Here is a 12791-nt window from a genome sequence, read left to right as displayed (position 1 = left end):
CCTAGAGAGAATTATATTAAGTGAAACAAGTCAGGCACAGAAGGAGAAATATAACATGTTCTCACTTATTGAGGGAGCTAAAAATAAATAAATAAATACACAAAAAACCGGGGGGGGGGAGCAAGGAGACACAACAATTACAATTCCTTGAAGTTCATACAACAAGCAAATAGAAAGGACATTGTTGGGAGGGAGGGGGGAGAGGGAGGGGGGAGAGAGTGGAGGGAGGGAGGTTTTGGTAATGGGCCACAATAATCAACCACATTGTATATTCACAAAATAAAATTAAATTAAAAAAATAAAGATTTAAAAAATATAAAATAAAATAAAATAAATCACAAACACAAACATGGAAAATTAAATATAAAGATCCTTAAATTAATCTACAAAATCACTTCAGGCAACATTCAGCACACACAACCAGTTTTTTGAGGATTTCAGACTTGTTTGGAAAAGCATCTCTTCCAGTTACCTATTATTGTACAACGAACCACTAGGAAACTTAGTTGATTAAAATGATGAACAACTTTGGTTTGCTCACAAATTTACAATTTGGGCAGGGCTGAGCAGGGGTGGCATTGAAAAAGTGGCCTGGTTTTAGGACTCGGCAGTTCCCAGGGTTCCATCAACTGAGTCTCCTTTCTGGGGCTTGGGGTGGTCAATGGTGGGTGGACTAGTTTTTGTGCATAATCAGCACTCAATAAACTGAGAGAGAGAGACATAAAGAGAGAGAGACAGAGAGAGAGAAGACAAGGAGGAGGAGGAGAAGAGGAAGGAAGAATATCCGTTAGTATCACTGGATGACAGTCACTAGTAGGTGATCCTATCTGCTGTGTGCCCTCTGAGTTTTTCCAGTTTTCCTCTAGGCTTCTGCCTCCCAAACCAGTTTACTTGTTCTTAGGCCTCCGAGGCCAGGAAATTCAGCAGCTCCATCAACTGCACCTGCCAGCAGGTGGATCCATCCCAGCAGGGGAGGAGGAGGAACTGGGGCAGTGCACCCCAAGTTGCTGAGGGCTCCAGGATCCTTCAGAACCAGAATCTGGATCACGCAGGGCTGGAAGGCATGTGCATGGGGGAATAAGAGTTTGGGCATCTTGCCAAACTCTGTCAGGTGCAGGAGGAATGTCTATACCAATTCTCTTGGCAGCTGCAGCCTTCAAACTCACCCTCATCTTGGAGCCTGATATGGGGTGACTTTAGAGGGGCTAAGAGCACCCCACAGGGAAATTTGGGACAGTATCTAGACAAGATGTGCCCCCTTTATGTGAACATCAATTTCCCAGATGGGAAGACTGATCTCTGAGAGGGCCGGCATTGCCTACAGACAGAACAAGGACTGGGCAGAAGGAAGACTCCACTTAGGGTCTCCTGGCTCTGCCCTCCCCTCCCTGGACCCCATCTGCTCACAGCCCCTCTCAGCCTTACTCCCCACACCGCCCCTCTGTCCTCTGACCTCTGATGCTGAGTCCAGCCTCCAAGTTTGCTCTTCCCACTCGGCTCTTTATTCCCAGAATCTGACCCAAGTAATCCCCAGTGAGGCTGGGCTTATTTTTATTGCTCTGAGAAGTTAGGTCTTAACCTGGGCCTTGGCCTTCTTAAGGCAGAACTAGAACTCCTCTCAGGTTCTGCATCTGGGGCCCAAAAGCTTCCTTCTTGGAGCCTCCTAATTCTGCACTGAGGAATGATGCATGACGTTTTCCTGGCCCGTGGTTGAAGAGGAGCTTGGGAGGTGTTCTGGGACAAGAACGGGCTGGCACTGCTCACCTGGTGCCTGAACTCTCAATTTCGTGCTTTTACCAGCTGCACCCTAGCCTTGGAAGGGCAGGAGCAGCTGTAAACTTTGGAGTTCAGAGTTGCCTTTGACCTCTCCCATCCCACTCCCCACCACACGTGGGAGGTGCTGAGTACAAAGGGTCCAATGCCTATGTTGTGTCACCCCAAGCTCTTCTGCACCTCGTGCTCCCATCCATGTTTTGGCTGGCTGCCCAGGCAGGAGGATGCAGCCAGGTGTTCTGGGACTGGCTGGCCCTGCCCAGGGAAGAAAGACCTTTTAGGACAAAGGGAGAAGAGGTTGTGCAAGACAAGCTGCTCCTGTCAGAAGGTGGTGGTTTGGGGGTCATGGGGCCGGAGGATGCTGGTATGGGATGGGAGGGGCACTGCTTAAAACCTGGAGGGGCTCCAGAGACCAAGCTGGCCCTGGAGATTGCTGGGTTTCAGGTAACAGAGCCTCTGGCAACTTCCAGTGATTCAGGCTGTACCTTTCTGAACTCTAATCAGCCTCTGTCTCCCTTTCTCTCTCTCCTCCTCTCCCAGCTCACCCTGCCTCCTCCCCTGGATCTCCCTGGGTCTCCCTCCCTGTTCTCAGGCCTTTTTGACCCATCTCTGAGCCCTCCCTGCCCTGCCCCCAGCACCCACCTTCCCTGCCCCTCTCCACTGTCCCTGGAGCTCCCATGGCCCTGCCTTGGCCTCACTCAGGACCTCACCTCTGTCCCATCTGCCTGCAGGATGCCGCAGGTGAGCCTGTCCTGGCTGGGCCTGGGGCCAGTGTCAACCTCCCTGTGGCTACTTCCACTGCTGCTTGGGTCCTCTTGGCTCCTGGCCCGCATCCTGGCCTGGACCTATACCTTCTATGACAACTGTCGCCGCCTGCGATGTTTCCCACAGCTCCCCAAACTGAACTGGTTCTCAGGTCACGTGGGCCTGGTGAGTGTGGCAGCAGGATGGGTCCGAAGTGTCAGGGTGGATGGACTGTCTCAGTAGCTTGGAATAGGCTCAGAGGTCTGGGAATCAGATGGTGGCCTGGGGTCCAGGACAGCAGACACATGAGGCCCAGAAGAGAGGTGTGAGCAGTGTGTCCCACTTTCCCCCTTTTTTTGGGTACCTTCATTTTCCCTTGGTCTTCCCCTCTGAGCTGTACCATGGATCCTGTTACACAAGCTGATAAAAGGTGGCCACTCAACTCCCCTTTCAGTGACCTTTCTTGATGGCCTCCCCTTCCACACCCTGACCTCTGTCTTAGACATGCTCTTATCAGAAAAAGACATGACTGATGGGTGTGTGCACAGGATCAGTGAGAGTGTGCATGGGATGCCCTATGCACAGAACCTGGCATGCAGAAGGTGCCCATAGGTAGGAGCCATGTCCTGATGGACAGTCAGAGTTCACCTCTGCTGCCTGAGGTCTCCCAAGGCTGGAAGGTCTCTGATATACAGACCTTTTCCATGAGAGGAACTTGAGGTCAAGTGGACCAGCCAGGACATGACAGGATGTGGGCACCAGCCTCAGGGACTAGTCCTGAGGACACACTGCTGCCCACAATTCCCCTGTGTAGTTGCCCGCAGGCTGGAACTACTCGAGCATGAGAAAATCCATTCTCTCGAACCAAGGTGGGCCTCTCTGTGGGCAGACAGCACATCTTCCTTATGTGCTCTGAGATGCAGCTTGGCACTTGGATATGACCCCGAGAAGGAAGGAGCAGGAGGAAATGGAGATCTCCTGCATCCATGCAGAATCCAGACCCATGTTCCCTGCAGAGGCTGTGCCTATTCTGGAGGCTGCAGGGGGGGACCCGCTATGGCTCCTTCTGGAGAGGTGTGTTAGGTTTCTCCAGATAAACAGAACCAACAGGGTGTGTGTGTGTGTACACATATCAATAGGAGCTACGTATATATATATCTGTGAGGGTATTGTAAAAAGTTCATGGAAAAATAATTTATAAACATAATATGAATCTTTCCAGGAAGTTTTGAAGTACCCTCAATAATATAAATGATATAGTCATACACACACACATATGAGAGAGACGAAAGAAGAAATTTATTATGGCAATTAGCTCAAGTGATAATGGAGGCCGAGAAGTCCCATGGTATTCCATCTGCAAGCTGAGAACCAGAGAACAGTGGTTTAATTTATTTTGAGTCCACAGGGCTTTGAATCTGGGGACTGCTGGTGTAAGTCCCAAAGTCTGAATGCTCCAGAGCCTGGCATTCTGCTGTCCTAGGACAGGAGAAGATGGATGTCTCAGCTCCAGAAAGAGAGCAAATTCACCCTTCCTCTCCCTTTTTGTTCTGTGTGGTCCCTCAAGGGATTGGGTGATGCCCAACTCCACTGGGGAGGGTGGATCTTCCTTACCCAGTCTACGGATTCAAATGCTAATCTCTGTTGAAACACTCTCACAGACACAGCCAGAAATAGTGTTTCCCCACCTATCTGGGCATCTCTTAGCCCAGTCAAATTGACACCTACAATGAACCATCACAAGAGGTGACCACCCTGTCTTGGTTGCAGGTCACCCCCATGGAGCAGGGCATGAGGGACATGACTCAGCTGGCGGCCACCTACACCCAGGGTTTTCAGTTATGGATTGGTCCCTTCTTCCCAATCATCACTCTATGCTGTCCTGAGTTTATCTGGATTCTCATCAATGCCTCAAATAGACAGGATGGAGCTTGTGGCAGTGGGTGCCACGGCACATCCGAGAGCTTCCAGACCCCTTATCCCCAAGCTTCTGTGCAGTCCCTGCAGGACCATGGCTCCTCCTTCCTTCTTCCTTAGCCATCTTCCTCTTTCTTTCACGTATTCACCAGCCCCCTCCCAGTGACTCCACCCACTACAGCCCTGGTGTTCTAGACACCACTGAAGATCCCAGACACCTCAATCCAAGGCCCTATCCTGAAAGAAGCCCCAGTATTGAGGAGATGGATCTGGACAGACATCCTCAACTTCATTCCTCTGGTCAGGAATAAGCCAGAGGGAGATGGGCTGTGACAGTCCAGTAGAGACTAAGGTTTGTGATGGGGCATGATGGAAGGCTTCCTGGAGGAGGAGTTGCTAGAACTGGGTCTTGAAAGTACGAGTAGAAATATTTAAAACAAAGGGCAGGATGATACCAGGGCATTGAGAGCATCCAAGGTCCCCTTCCAGGCCTGGTGTCAGCCTTGTCCATCCCCAGGCCTAGAGCAATGAGGAGAGCTTGTGGATGGCAGAGGATCTGGGCTGCTGTTTCCATAAAAACCAGCTCTGGTGGGTCAGTCTTTTCCACTCCATCTTGTGACTTGTCCATCGTACGATCATTGCACTCTTCTTCCAGGCCCCAAGAATCTCCAATAGAAGGCCCCACCCAGCCTGGCTCCCTTCCCTGGCCCTTCTCATCCTTGGACACGCCAAGCAGAGCAAGGGAAGGAGCAGCCTCCCAAGGGACCGTGGCTCCTTCCCTTACCTGATCGGTGACTCAGCAGGTCCCTGGCTCTCCCTGGCTGTCAGGGACTCTTTCAGTTGTGAGTGGTGGAAACTTAATCTTGTGTGGTCTAAACAGAGAAAGGGAATCTGTTGACTGTGAAGTCCAGAGAGGGTGGCTTTCAGGCACGGCTGCATCTAGGTCTCAATGTCATCAGGAACCAGTATTCCTCTCTCGGTTTCACCTTTCATGTGTCACTCTTTCCTCCTGGTGTCAATAAAAGTCCCAAAAACCAGTTTTTATGGGAAACTCACCTTTCCACCAGAGTTTCCATAAATAGCTCATGATTTAGTTTTGTTGTCCAGGATCAATTCCTCATTCAACCATGGTGACTCTGATTGCCCACTCTTGGCAGGCATGGGGGCAAAAAGCTGTTTAATGGCTAAGAACTCAGGCCCTGGATCCAGACAGACCTGGGCTTGGGTCTCAGGCATTACACTTAATATCTGGGAGACTGTGGGCAAGTGACCTCATTGTTGAGAGCCTCAGTCTCTTTATCAGGAAAATGGGAAGGAAGAGACCCCAGGTGAACATGGTGTTTGGGGTCTAAATAGGGAAAGATCATTTCTGTCCCTGTAACTGAAGGACCTGGATAGTTATGTATAGAGGATGTGGGGAGGGATCCCAGGAGGATGCTTGGCACGAGCAGGGTGCAGAACTGCTGGGTGGAAATCCCAGGGCTTGGATCTGGTTCTCTGCCCTGAAGGTCCTTCTCTCTGGCAGCCTAGAAGCAGGTGAATCGGGTCCTCTTTGTTCTTGTGTAGATTCAGAGCTGGGAGGTGGGTCTCCTGCACACATAGGGACTAGGGAGGACCTTTGGGGATGTGTGCTGATGGGGGGTGGGGCCCTGGCACGGGTTCATCTGCATCTTTGACCCCACCTACATCAAGTCTGTTCCCTTCACTCTGTTGTCACGTTTACTTTTACACCTGGGTCCTGGTTACACCTTGTGTATGTTATATCTGTTTACACCCAGAATATGCAATACCTGGTTATGGCTAGTATATGTTTACCCCTGGGATCATATGGAGATGGTCATGTGTAGGGCTCAGCTGCGGCCAAGGGCATTTGTAGTGTATTGTGGTCTGTCTGGTTCCTGTGTGAGATGCTATCTGAGATTGTCTTTTTCTTCTGCTCATCACATCTGGACCACGTTTACAGCTTGTTTGAGGTCTGGGATCCTGGGTCCCTTTGTGAAATGTCACAGACTTTATTTGAGTTTTGTCTGAGGCTGGTCTTAGGTTATATTTGGATTATAGCTGCACCATGTTTGGGTCATTAATAGGATTATATCTAAATCCTGTCTGGGACCCATCTGTGGGGCACACTGATGTCATGTCAGACCATCTCGGGATCATGTCAGAGCATATTGTCATCTCAGGACTTGTCGTGTGTTGTAACAATGTAGGGACATGTTAACACATATTGTGGCCATGTCAGATGTCCCATATCTATGTCAGGAGATGCCACAGAGTTCTGGGGTACATGGGGTGTCCTAGGTCCCTGTAAAGGCATTTTTCACAGTGTTGTGCTGTGCTCGAGTGTTGTAGAACATGATAGTTTGGGTAGAAGCCATGCCAAAGCATGCTTGGGCATGCTGTGCTGTGTTAGGGTGTGCCTTTACTGTGCTCTGCTGCTGCAGCCTTGTTTGGTTCCTGTTTTTATGCTCTCTCCTCCCTCCTTGCTCTGCCCTCGGCCCCTTCCCTGCTATGCTGGGCTTGGAGGGGGATTGTGCAGACCCCTGGCTGGAAGCCTCCACCCAACACCCAAAGTCCCTCCTCTTCTCCTCTCTATGGTCCCTTATGGTCCTTTTCCCTGTCAGCTGCCATCGCACCCAAGGATATGAATTTCTACAGCTTCTTGAAACCCTGGCTGGGTGAATAACTGCACGTGAAGGGGTTGGTTGGGGACAACCTTGGGGGACTGGGGAAGGTGATGCCTTTGTCCACTGCCATGACTACCGCACTAGGGGATGGGCTGCTGCTGAGTGCTGGTGACAAGTGGAGCCACCACCACCTCATGCTGACACCCGCCTTCCACTTCAACATCCTGAAGCCCTATGTGAAGATTTTCAACCACAGCGTGAACATTATGCACATGAGTCACATGAACCCAGGGTCCCAGCTGGAGCCTTGGGAAGCGGGAGGGGCCTCAGACATATCAGTCTGTAATATTTTTCTCTGCTGGGTGGCTTCAGGGTCATTGAGCTTCCTCTATGAGGCTCGTGTGCTCAGCTATTAAATAGAGATAATGATCCCCACTATTCACGTTGATCAAGAAGATGTAATTGTCATGTTCCCAGTACATAGTAGCTCTCAGAAGTCATTAGTTTCTAGGTTTTCCTCACAGAAGCCTTGGCGTTGGGTAACACTGTGATGATAATGATGAAGGTTGTGTAGTAGCCATTGCTGAGTAGCAAAGCACTTCAGAACTCATTCATTTAAAATGATAAGGGTTTGTGATTGTTAACAAGTCTATGTTTCAGTGGCTGGTTCTTCTGGACGTGGATGGGGTCAGTCATGGTGTATGATCAGCTGTGGGTCAGGTAGGCAGCTTTTCTGATCCTGGATCAGGTCTCTCACATGTTTGGGGCTTGGCCAGCTTCAGGCTGATCTGGGATGTCCTCGGCTGACACCACTGGACTTTCCTCCCTGTGACTTTTTCCAGAAGTCATCCAGGCTTCCTCACATAAAAGAGACAGGGTCCCAGGGAGTGAGGGCAGGCTGCAGTGCTTCTGGAGGTTTAGGTTTGTTAGAGTTAGTATCTCATCATTCTCACCGCATTGTATTGGCCAAAGAAATCCAGAAGTCCAGCGCACAGTCAAAGTGGGGGGTGGGGTCAGGGGGGAATTAAAACAGGTTCCATCTTGGGGGGCAGGGTAAAACAGCACCATCTCTTAATGGAAGTTGCTGAAAAAACACACTTGGCAATGTGTGAGAAGTGAAGAATCGAAGATAAGGGATTTGTGAAGTACCTAAGATTTTTTCTTATTTGCAAGCTGATCAGCTAGCTTGTTGCTCTTTCATGGATTTGGCCAGAAGACACGAGACTCCTGGGTCAGAGACAAAGGGCAGTTTATTACTGAGGACACAGCAAGGAGCATGTGCTTCTTTTTGGTTTGCATTCTTTCTCCAAGCCACACACATCCTGTGGGGATGAATCAGGTGGGCTTTGATCGATGCCTGCTCGCATAGTAGGTTGCATTTGAAGGGATGAACATAAGCTTAGAGAAACTGCTTTTACAGCAAGCAGAAGCAAGCTGATATTTGTCTAGGGGGAGACACTAACTTGTCCCTCTAGGTTGTTCTCTCCAAACACAACTCTGAGAAATGGCCTGGATTAAGAATTTCAGGGCCTTGTGATCTTGGCATACCCAGCAAGAATGCTCAACACCCATGGAAGACTACCTATCCCCACATAGAAATATATCATGTGCTGCATAACGATGTTTCAGTCAATGATGAAACTCATGTACAACGGTGGTCCATAAGATTATAATGGAACAGAAAAATTCCTATTTCCTAGTGACATTGTAGCTGTCTTAATCTCGTAGCACAATGCATTACTCACGAAGATGCAACAGGCTACACCACGTAATCTGGGGTTGGGGAGAGATTCAAGGGAGCCAGTGCTGGGCTCTAGTTCTGTTATCTCCTCTGATCAGTCTAAGTGGAAGCACCTGGCCTCGATGGGCATCACCATCTGGACATGTCAGCCTCTTGACTGTGGACAGTCTACAGAAATGCATCTTCAGCTTCGACAGCAATTGTCAGGAGTGAGTCTTTTCTCTGGGCCTGGGAACTTGAGTCATAAACCCAACAGAGTGGGCCGGGAAGGTCAACTGACCAGGGCAACCAGAAGGGCCTTCCTGGGGGAGGTGTGTGATAGCTGTGCTCTGAGGAAAGGGAAGGGGAGAAGGAAACAGTGGTCCTTCCAGGTAGATACAAAGTTTTGAGTAAAGACAAGAAGTCTAGGACGAGTAGAGCATGGGCACCAGACAGTGGAAATGAGGTGTAGATGTAGACGCACTCTGGACCTTAAGGGTCTTGAAAAGCCAGGCAAAGGGATATAAACATTATCAAGATGCTTCCAGGGAGCCACAGTAGGTATGTGAGCAGATGGTGGACATGGTCAGAGCTGCACTCTGAGGAGGACTGACATCATGTGGGCACTAGATGGAGTTGACAATGGACACAAGGAGGCTATGGAGCGGGCTGGGCCATGGACCAGTTGGAAGAGGATGAGGTATGAACTGTGGACAGTTTTGTGAAGGAGAAGGAGAAGGACAGGTTAGTAGGTAGAGAAAGGAGAGAAGTATGAGGTCTAAGCAATGCTTTGGGTGCATGGGGCATGGAGGCAGCTCATGGAGAGGGGATGGAGGGAGAAGAGAGGTTGGAGAGTCAGGTCTCATGGCTCATCCCCACTGTCTATCTGTGGGGCCATGTGTTTCTGGATACTGTTTCCTGATGGGAGGTTGCTCCCAGCTGCTGGTGGAAGTTGCTTCTCAGACTTAGGTGTGTTACATTGTTGCCTTCCTTCATGTCCTCATCCTGCAGGAAGCCCAGTGAGTATATTGCTGCCATCTTGGAGCTCAGCTCCCTTGTGAAATAAAGGAGCCAGCAGCCCCTCCTGCACATGGACCTCCTGTACTACCTCACCTGGCATGGGCAGCACTTCCACATGGCCTGCCGCCTAGTACATGAATTCACAGATGCCATCTTCTGGGAGCAGCACCGTGCCCTCCCTGATCAGGGTGTTGATGACTTCTTCAAGGCCAAGGCGAAATCCAAGACTTTGGACTTCATGGATGTACTACTGCTGAGCAAGGTGGACTTATCTGGGATCAGAATTCAAGAGGTACAATGTTCCTTGAAGTCACATGTCAGACAAAGGAACTTGGACTCGATTCAGAGATCACTGGGGAGCCATTGAAATTACTGATAGAAGGGAGGGACAGAGCAGAGATAGGTTTTCAAGATGACTCTGTGGAATGTAGCTATCGGAGACTGCTATGCCTGAAAGTGTGAAGAGCCTGAGATTTTAGTCTATTTGCCAATAAATAAATTAGTCTGCCACATTTTAATCTATATGTACATACCCACATTAGTATGGATATCTATGTCTATGTCTATGTCATTGTCTGTCTCTTTGTTAATGTCTATATCTATGCTGACAGAGTCATCAATCCCAGATTTAGAACAGCCTATTTATTATTCACAGTAATAACGGTAGCTAGACCAGGATTTCAGCTCCAGCTTTTCATTTCCACATTCCTTCGAAGTCAACCCAATGTTTTTACTGGTATGTGTAGCAGAGTTTTCACCCTAGAAAAGTGACCGCACATTCTGAGACGAGCGTGTATAGAACAGATGGCACTTGGGTCTCTTCTGCCTCCAGGGGAGAGAGACAGAGAGAGAACACTTTGGTTTGGATTACAAACAAATTCTCTCCAAGAAGGTGGCAGCATCTGCTTTACAATGCAAATGCCTCCAGGAGAGACGAGACTGTCTGGATTTACCACCCTAGAATATGAGCAAATACCCTTGGAGCAATACCTAATTATAACCTTCAAGGCACATTGCTATTTGGTCATCCTGTAATCCAGGTTGCCAGTAACTTTTTCCGGCAACAACTTCATCATGCAGAAATCTGAAAATATTCTTGTATCATTGATTTCAACCACCACAAGCAAAACAGAAGGCACAGAAGCCAGGGAGAAAGCCTGTCGTGGAGTGGCTTTGATGATGATGGTGACAAAGAGTGCAGGGTGGGCTTGGGTTTCTGGACAGATGATAGATCTTCGGAAATTATCTCATGTTAGACTAAGAATCCCACAGAGCTAGTGTGATTAGGGGGTTATTGTCTTCTTTCCGGGATGAAAATGGGAAGGAGTTGTCAGATGAGGACATAAGAGCAGAGATTGACACCTTCATGTTTGAGGGCAAGGGTCCCAGTGTGGGACTACAGTGGGAGCAGGGGTCTCTGCATCCCAGGGACTTGGTGGGTGGACCCTGCATTACTCCATTCTGTCTATCCTTCCCATTCTCCCCCTCCCCAATCCTCCCTGAGGGTCAATTCAAGGGGGCTGTCCATGCAACTGGTTCTGAGGCATACCAGACACCCAAGCCTTCCTGGCCACCCCTCAGGTCACGACACCACAGCCAGTGGAATCTCCTGGACTCTGTACAGCCTTGCAAAGCACTGGGAATACCAGGAGCACTGTCAGTAGGAGATGGGAGAGCTTTTAAAGGACCAAAAGCCTAGAGATTGAATGGTGAGTGCGGGTTCTCAGGAGCAGTTTCTGAGCCCATTTCATTGGCTCTACTCAACAGGTGGGAAATAGGCAAGATGTTTTTGTCAGGACCGTCATCACTGCTTAGTGGAAGTAGTAGCAGATCCCAGAGGCAGAACTTGATACCCAACCTCTAGCAGGGGAGAGGTTGCAGGTATTTGGGACAGAAGAATCTGGCTGCTGAGATAATTGCTGACAATGCTGAAGGCAGATGAAGCCATTTAGCACATGTTCAGTAAATGAACATCCCTCCAGTTTATTCCTCTTCTCCCTCCAAATATTTTTACTCCCTGAGTGTATGTTCCTCTCTTGAGTTCTATTTCCTACTCTATTGTGCAGTTCAGGGATTCATAGGGGTAAATATCACCCACCTCTTGTCCAGAAAAGCTGCATCACTCATCTATCCAGTCTTCATTCGGTAAAACCTCCCACACTGTCTTACCACCCTCAGTTCTGTGCCCAGCCTTTTTTTGTTCACTGGAGACCCGGGAAAAGCCCTGCCCAGGGATCTGACTTCCAGGAGCTCCAGCCTGGTGGAGGAACACTTTCAGGTCAGGACACTCCCAGCCCATATGGCCATGGAGAGCGAGAGAAGAAAGGCTGGGGGTAAAGAAAGTATCTCAGCTGAGACCCTCGAGGATGATTGGTAGCTGTTCTGGTGCAGTTGGACAACAGCCCTCTAGGTCTAGAAGACAGACTGGGCAGAGAGAGAGAGAGAGAGAGGAGAGAGAGGTGTTCGTGCATAGGGTAGGAAGAGGGGCATAGAGAGAGGTGTACAAAAGTTTGTGATAAAAATGAGCTAACTTCTTCAGGCTCACCCTAGCAGTGACTACAGTCAATGGTTTGCTGTGTGTCCTTTCAGAAAAGGTCTATATTCATGCCTGCATATATAAGAACACACAGGAGTATATGAAATAGACGCAGAACTGTACTTAACTATATGTTTTGGGAAATGAGTTTGTTTTTAAGTGTTTTTAAAATTTATTTTTTAGCTGACAAACTGTGATTACATACATTTATGGGGTCAGATGTAATGTTATGATATATGTATAAAATGTGGAATAACTAAATCAGGCTAATGAACATATCCATTACCTGATATATTTATCATTTATTTATTGTTGAGAACATTTGAGATGTAGTCTTTTTAGCAATTTTGAAAAATACAATGCACTGTTGTTAACTGAAGTCAATATGCTGTGCAATAGATCTCAAAAACTTATCCCTCCTGTAACATTTCCTACTGAAATGTTACCCTTTGAC

General features: G+C 48.7%; 1 pseudogene; it reads left to right on the top strand.

Moving 5' to 3' along the window:
• The first annotated feature begins 2505 nt into the window (after positions 1–2505).
• LOC134388033 (cytochrome P450 4F11-like) lies at positions 2506–11507 on the top strand (annotated as a pseudogene).
• Positions 11508–12791: the final 1284 nt, after the last annotated feature.

This window comes from Cynocephalus volans, chromosome 10 (assembly GCF_027409185.1).
Source record: "Cynocephalus volans isolate mCynVol1 chromosome 10, mCynVol1.pri, whole genome shotgun sequence".
Taxonomy (NCBI): Eukaryota; Metazoa; Chordata; class Mammalia; order Dermoptera; family Cynocephalidae; genus Cynocephalus; species Cynocephalus volans.
The sequence above is the reverse complement of the archived record's forward strand: the minus strand, read 5'-3'. Positions and strand labels throughout refer to the sequence as shown.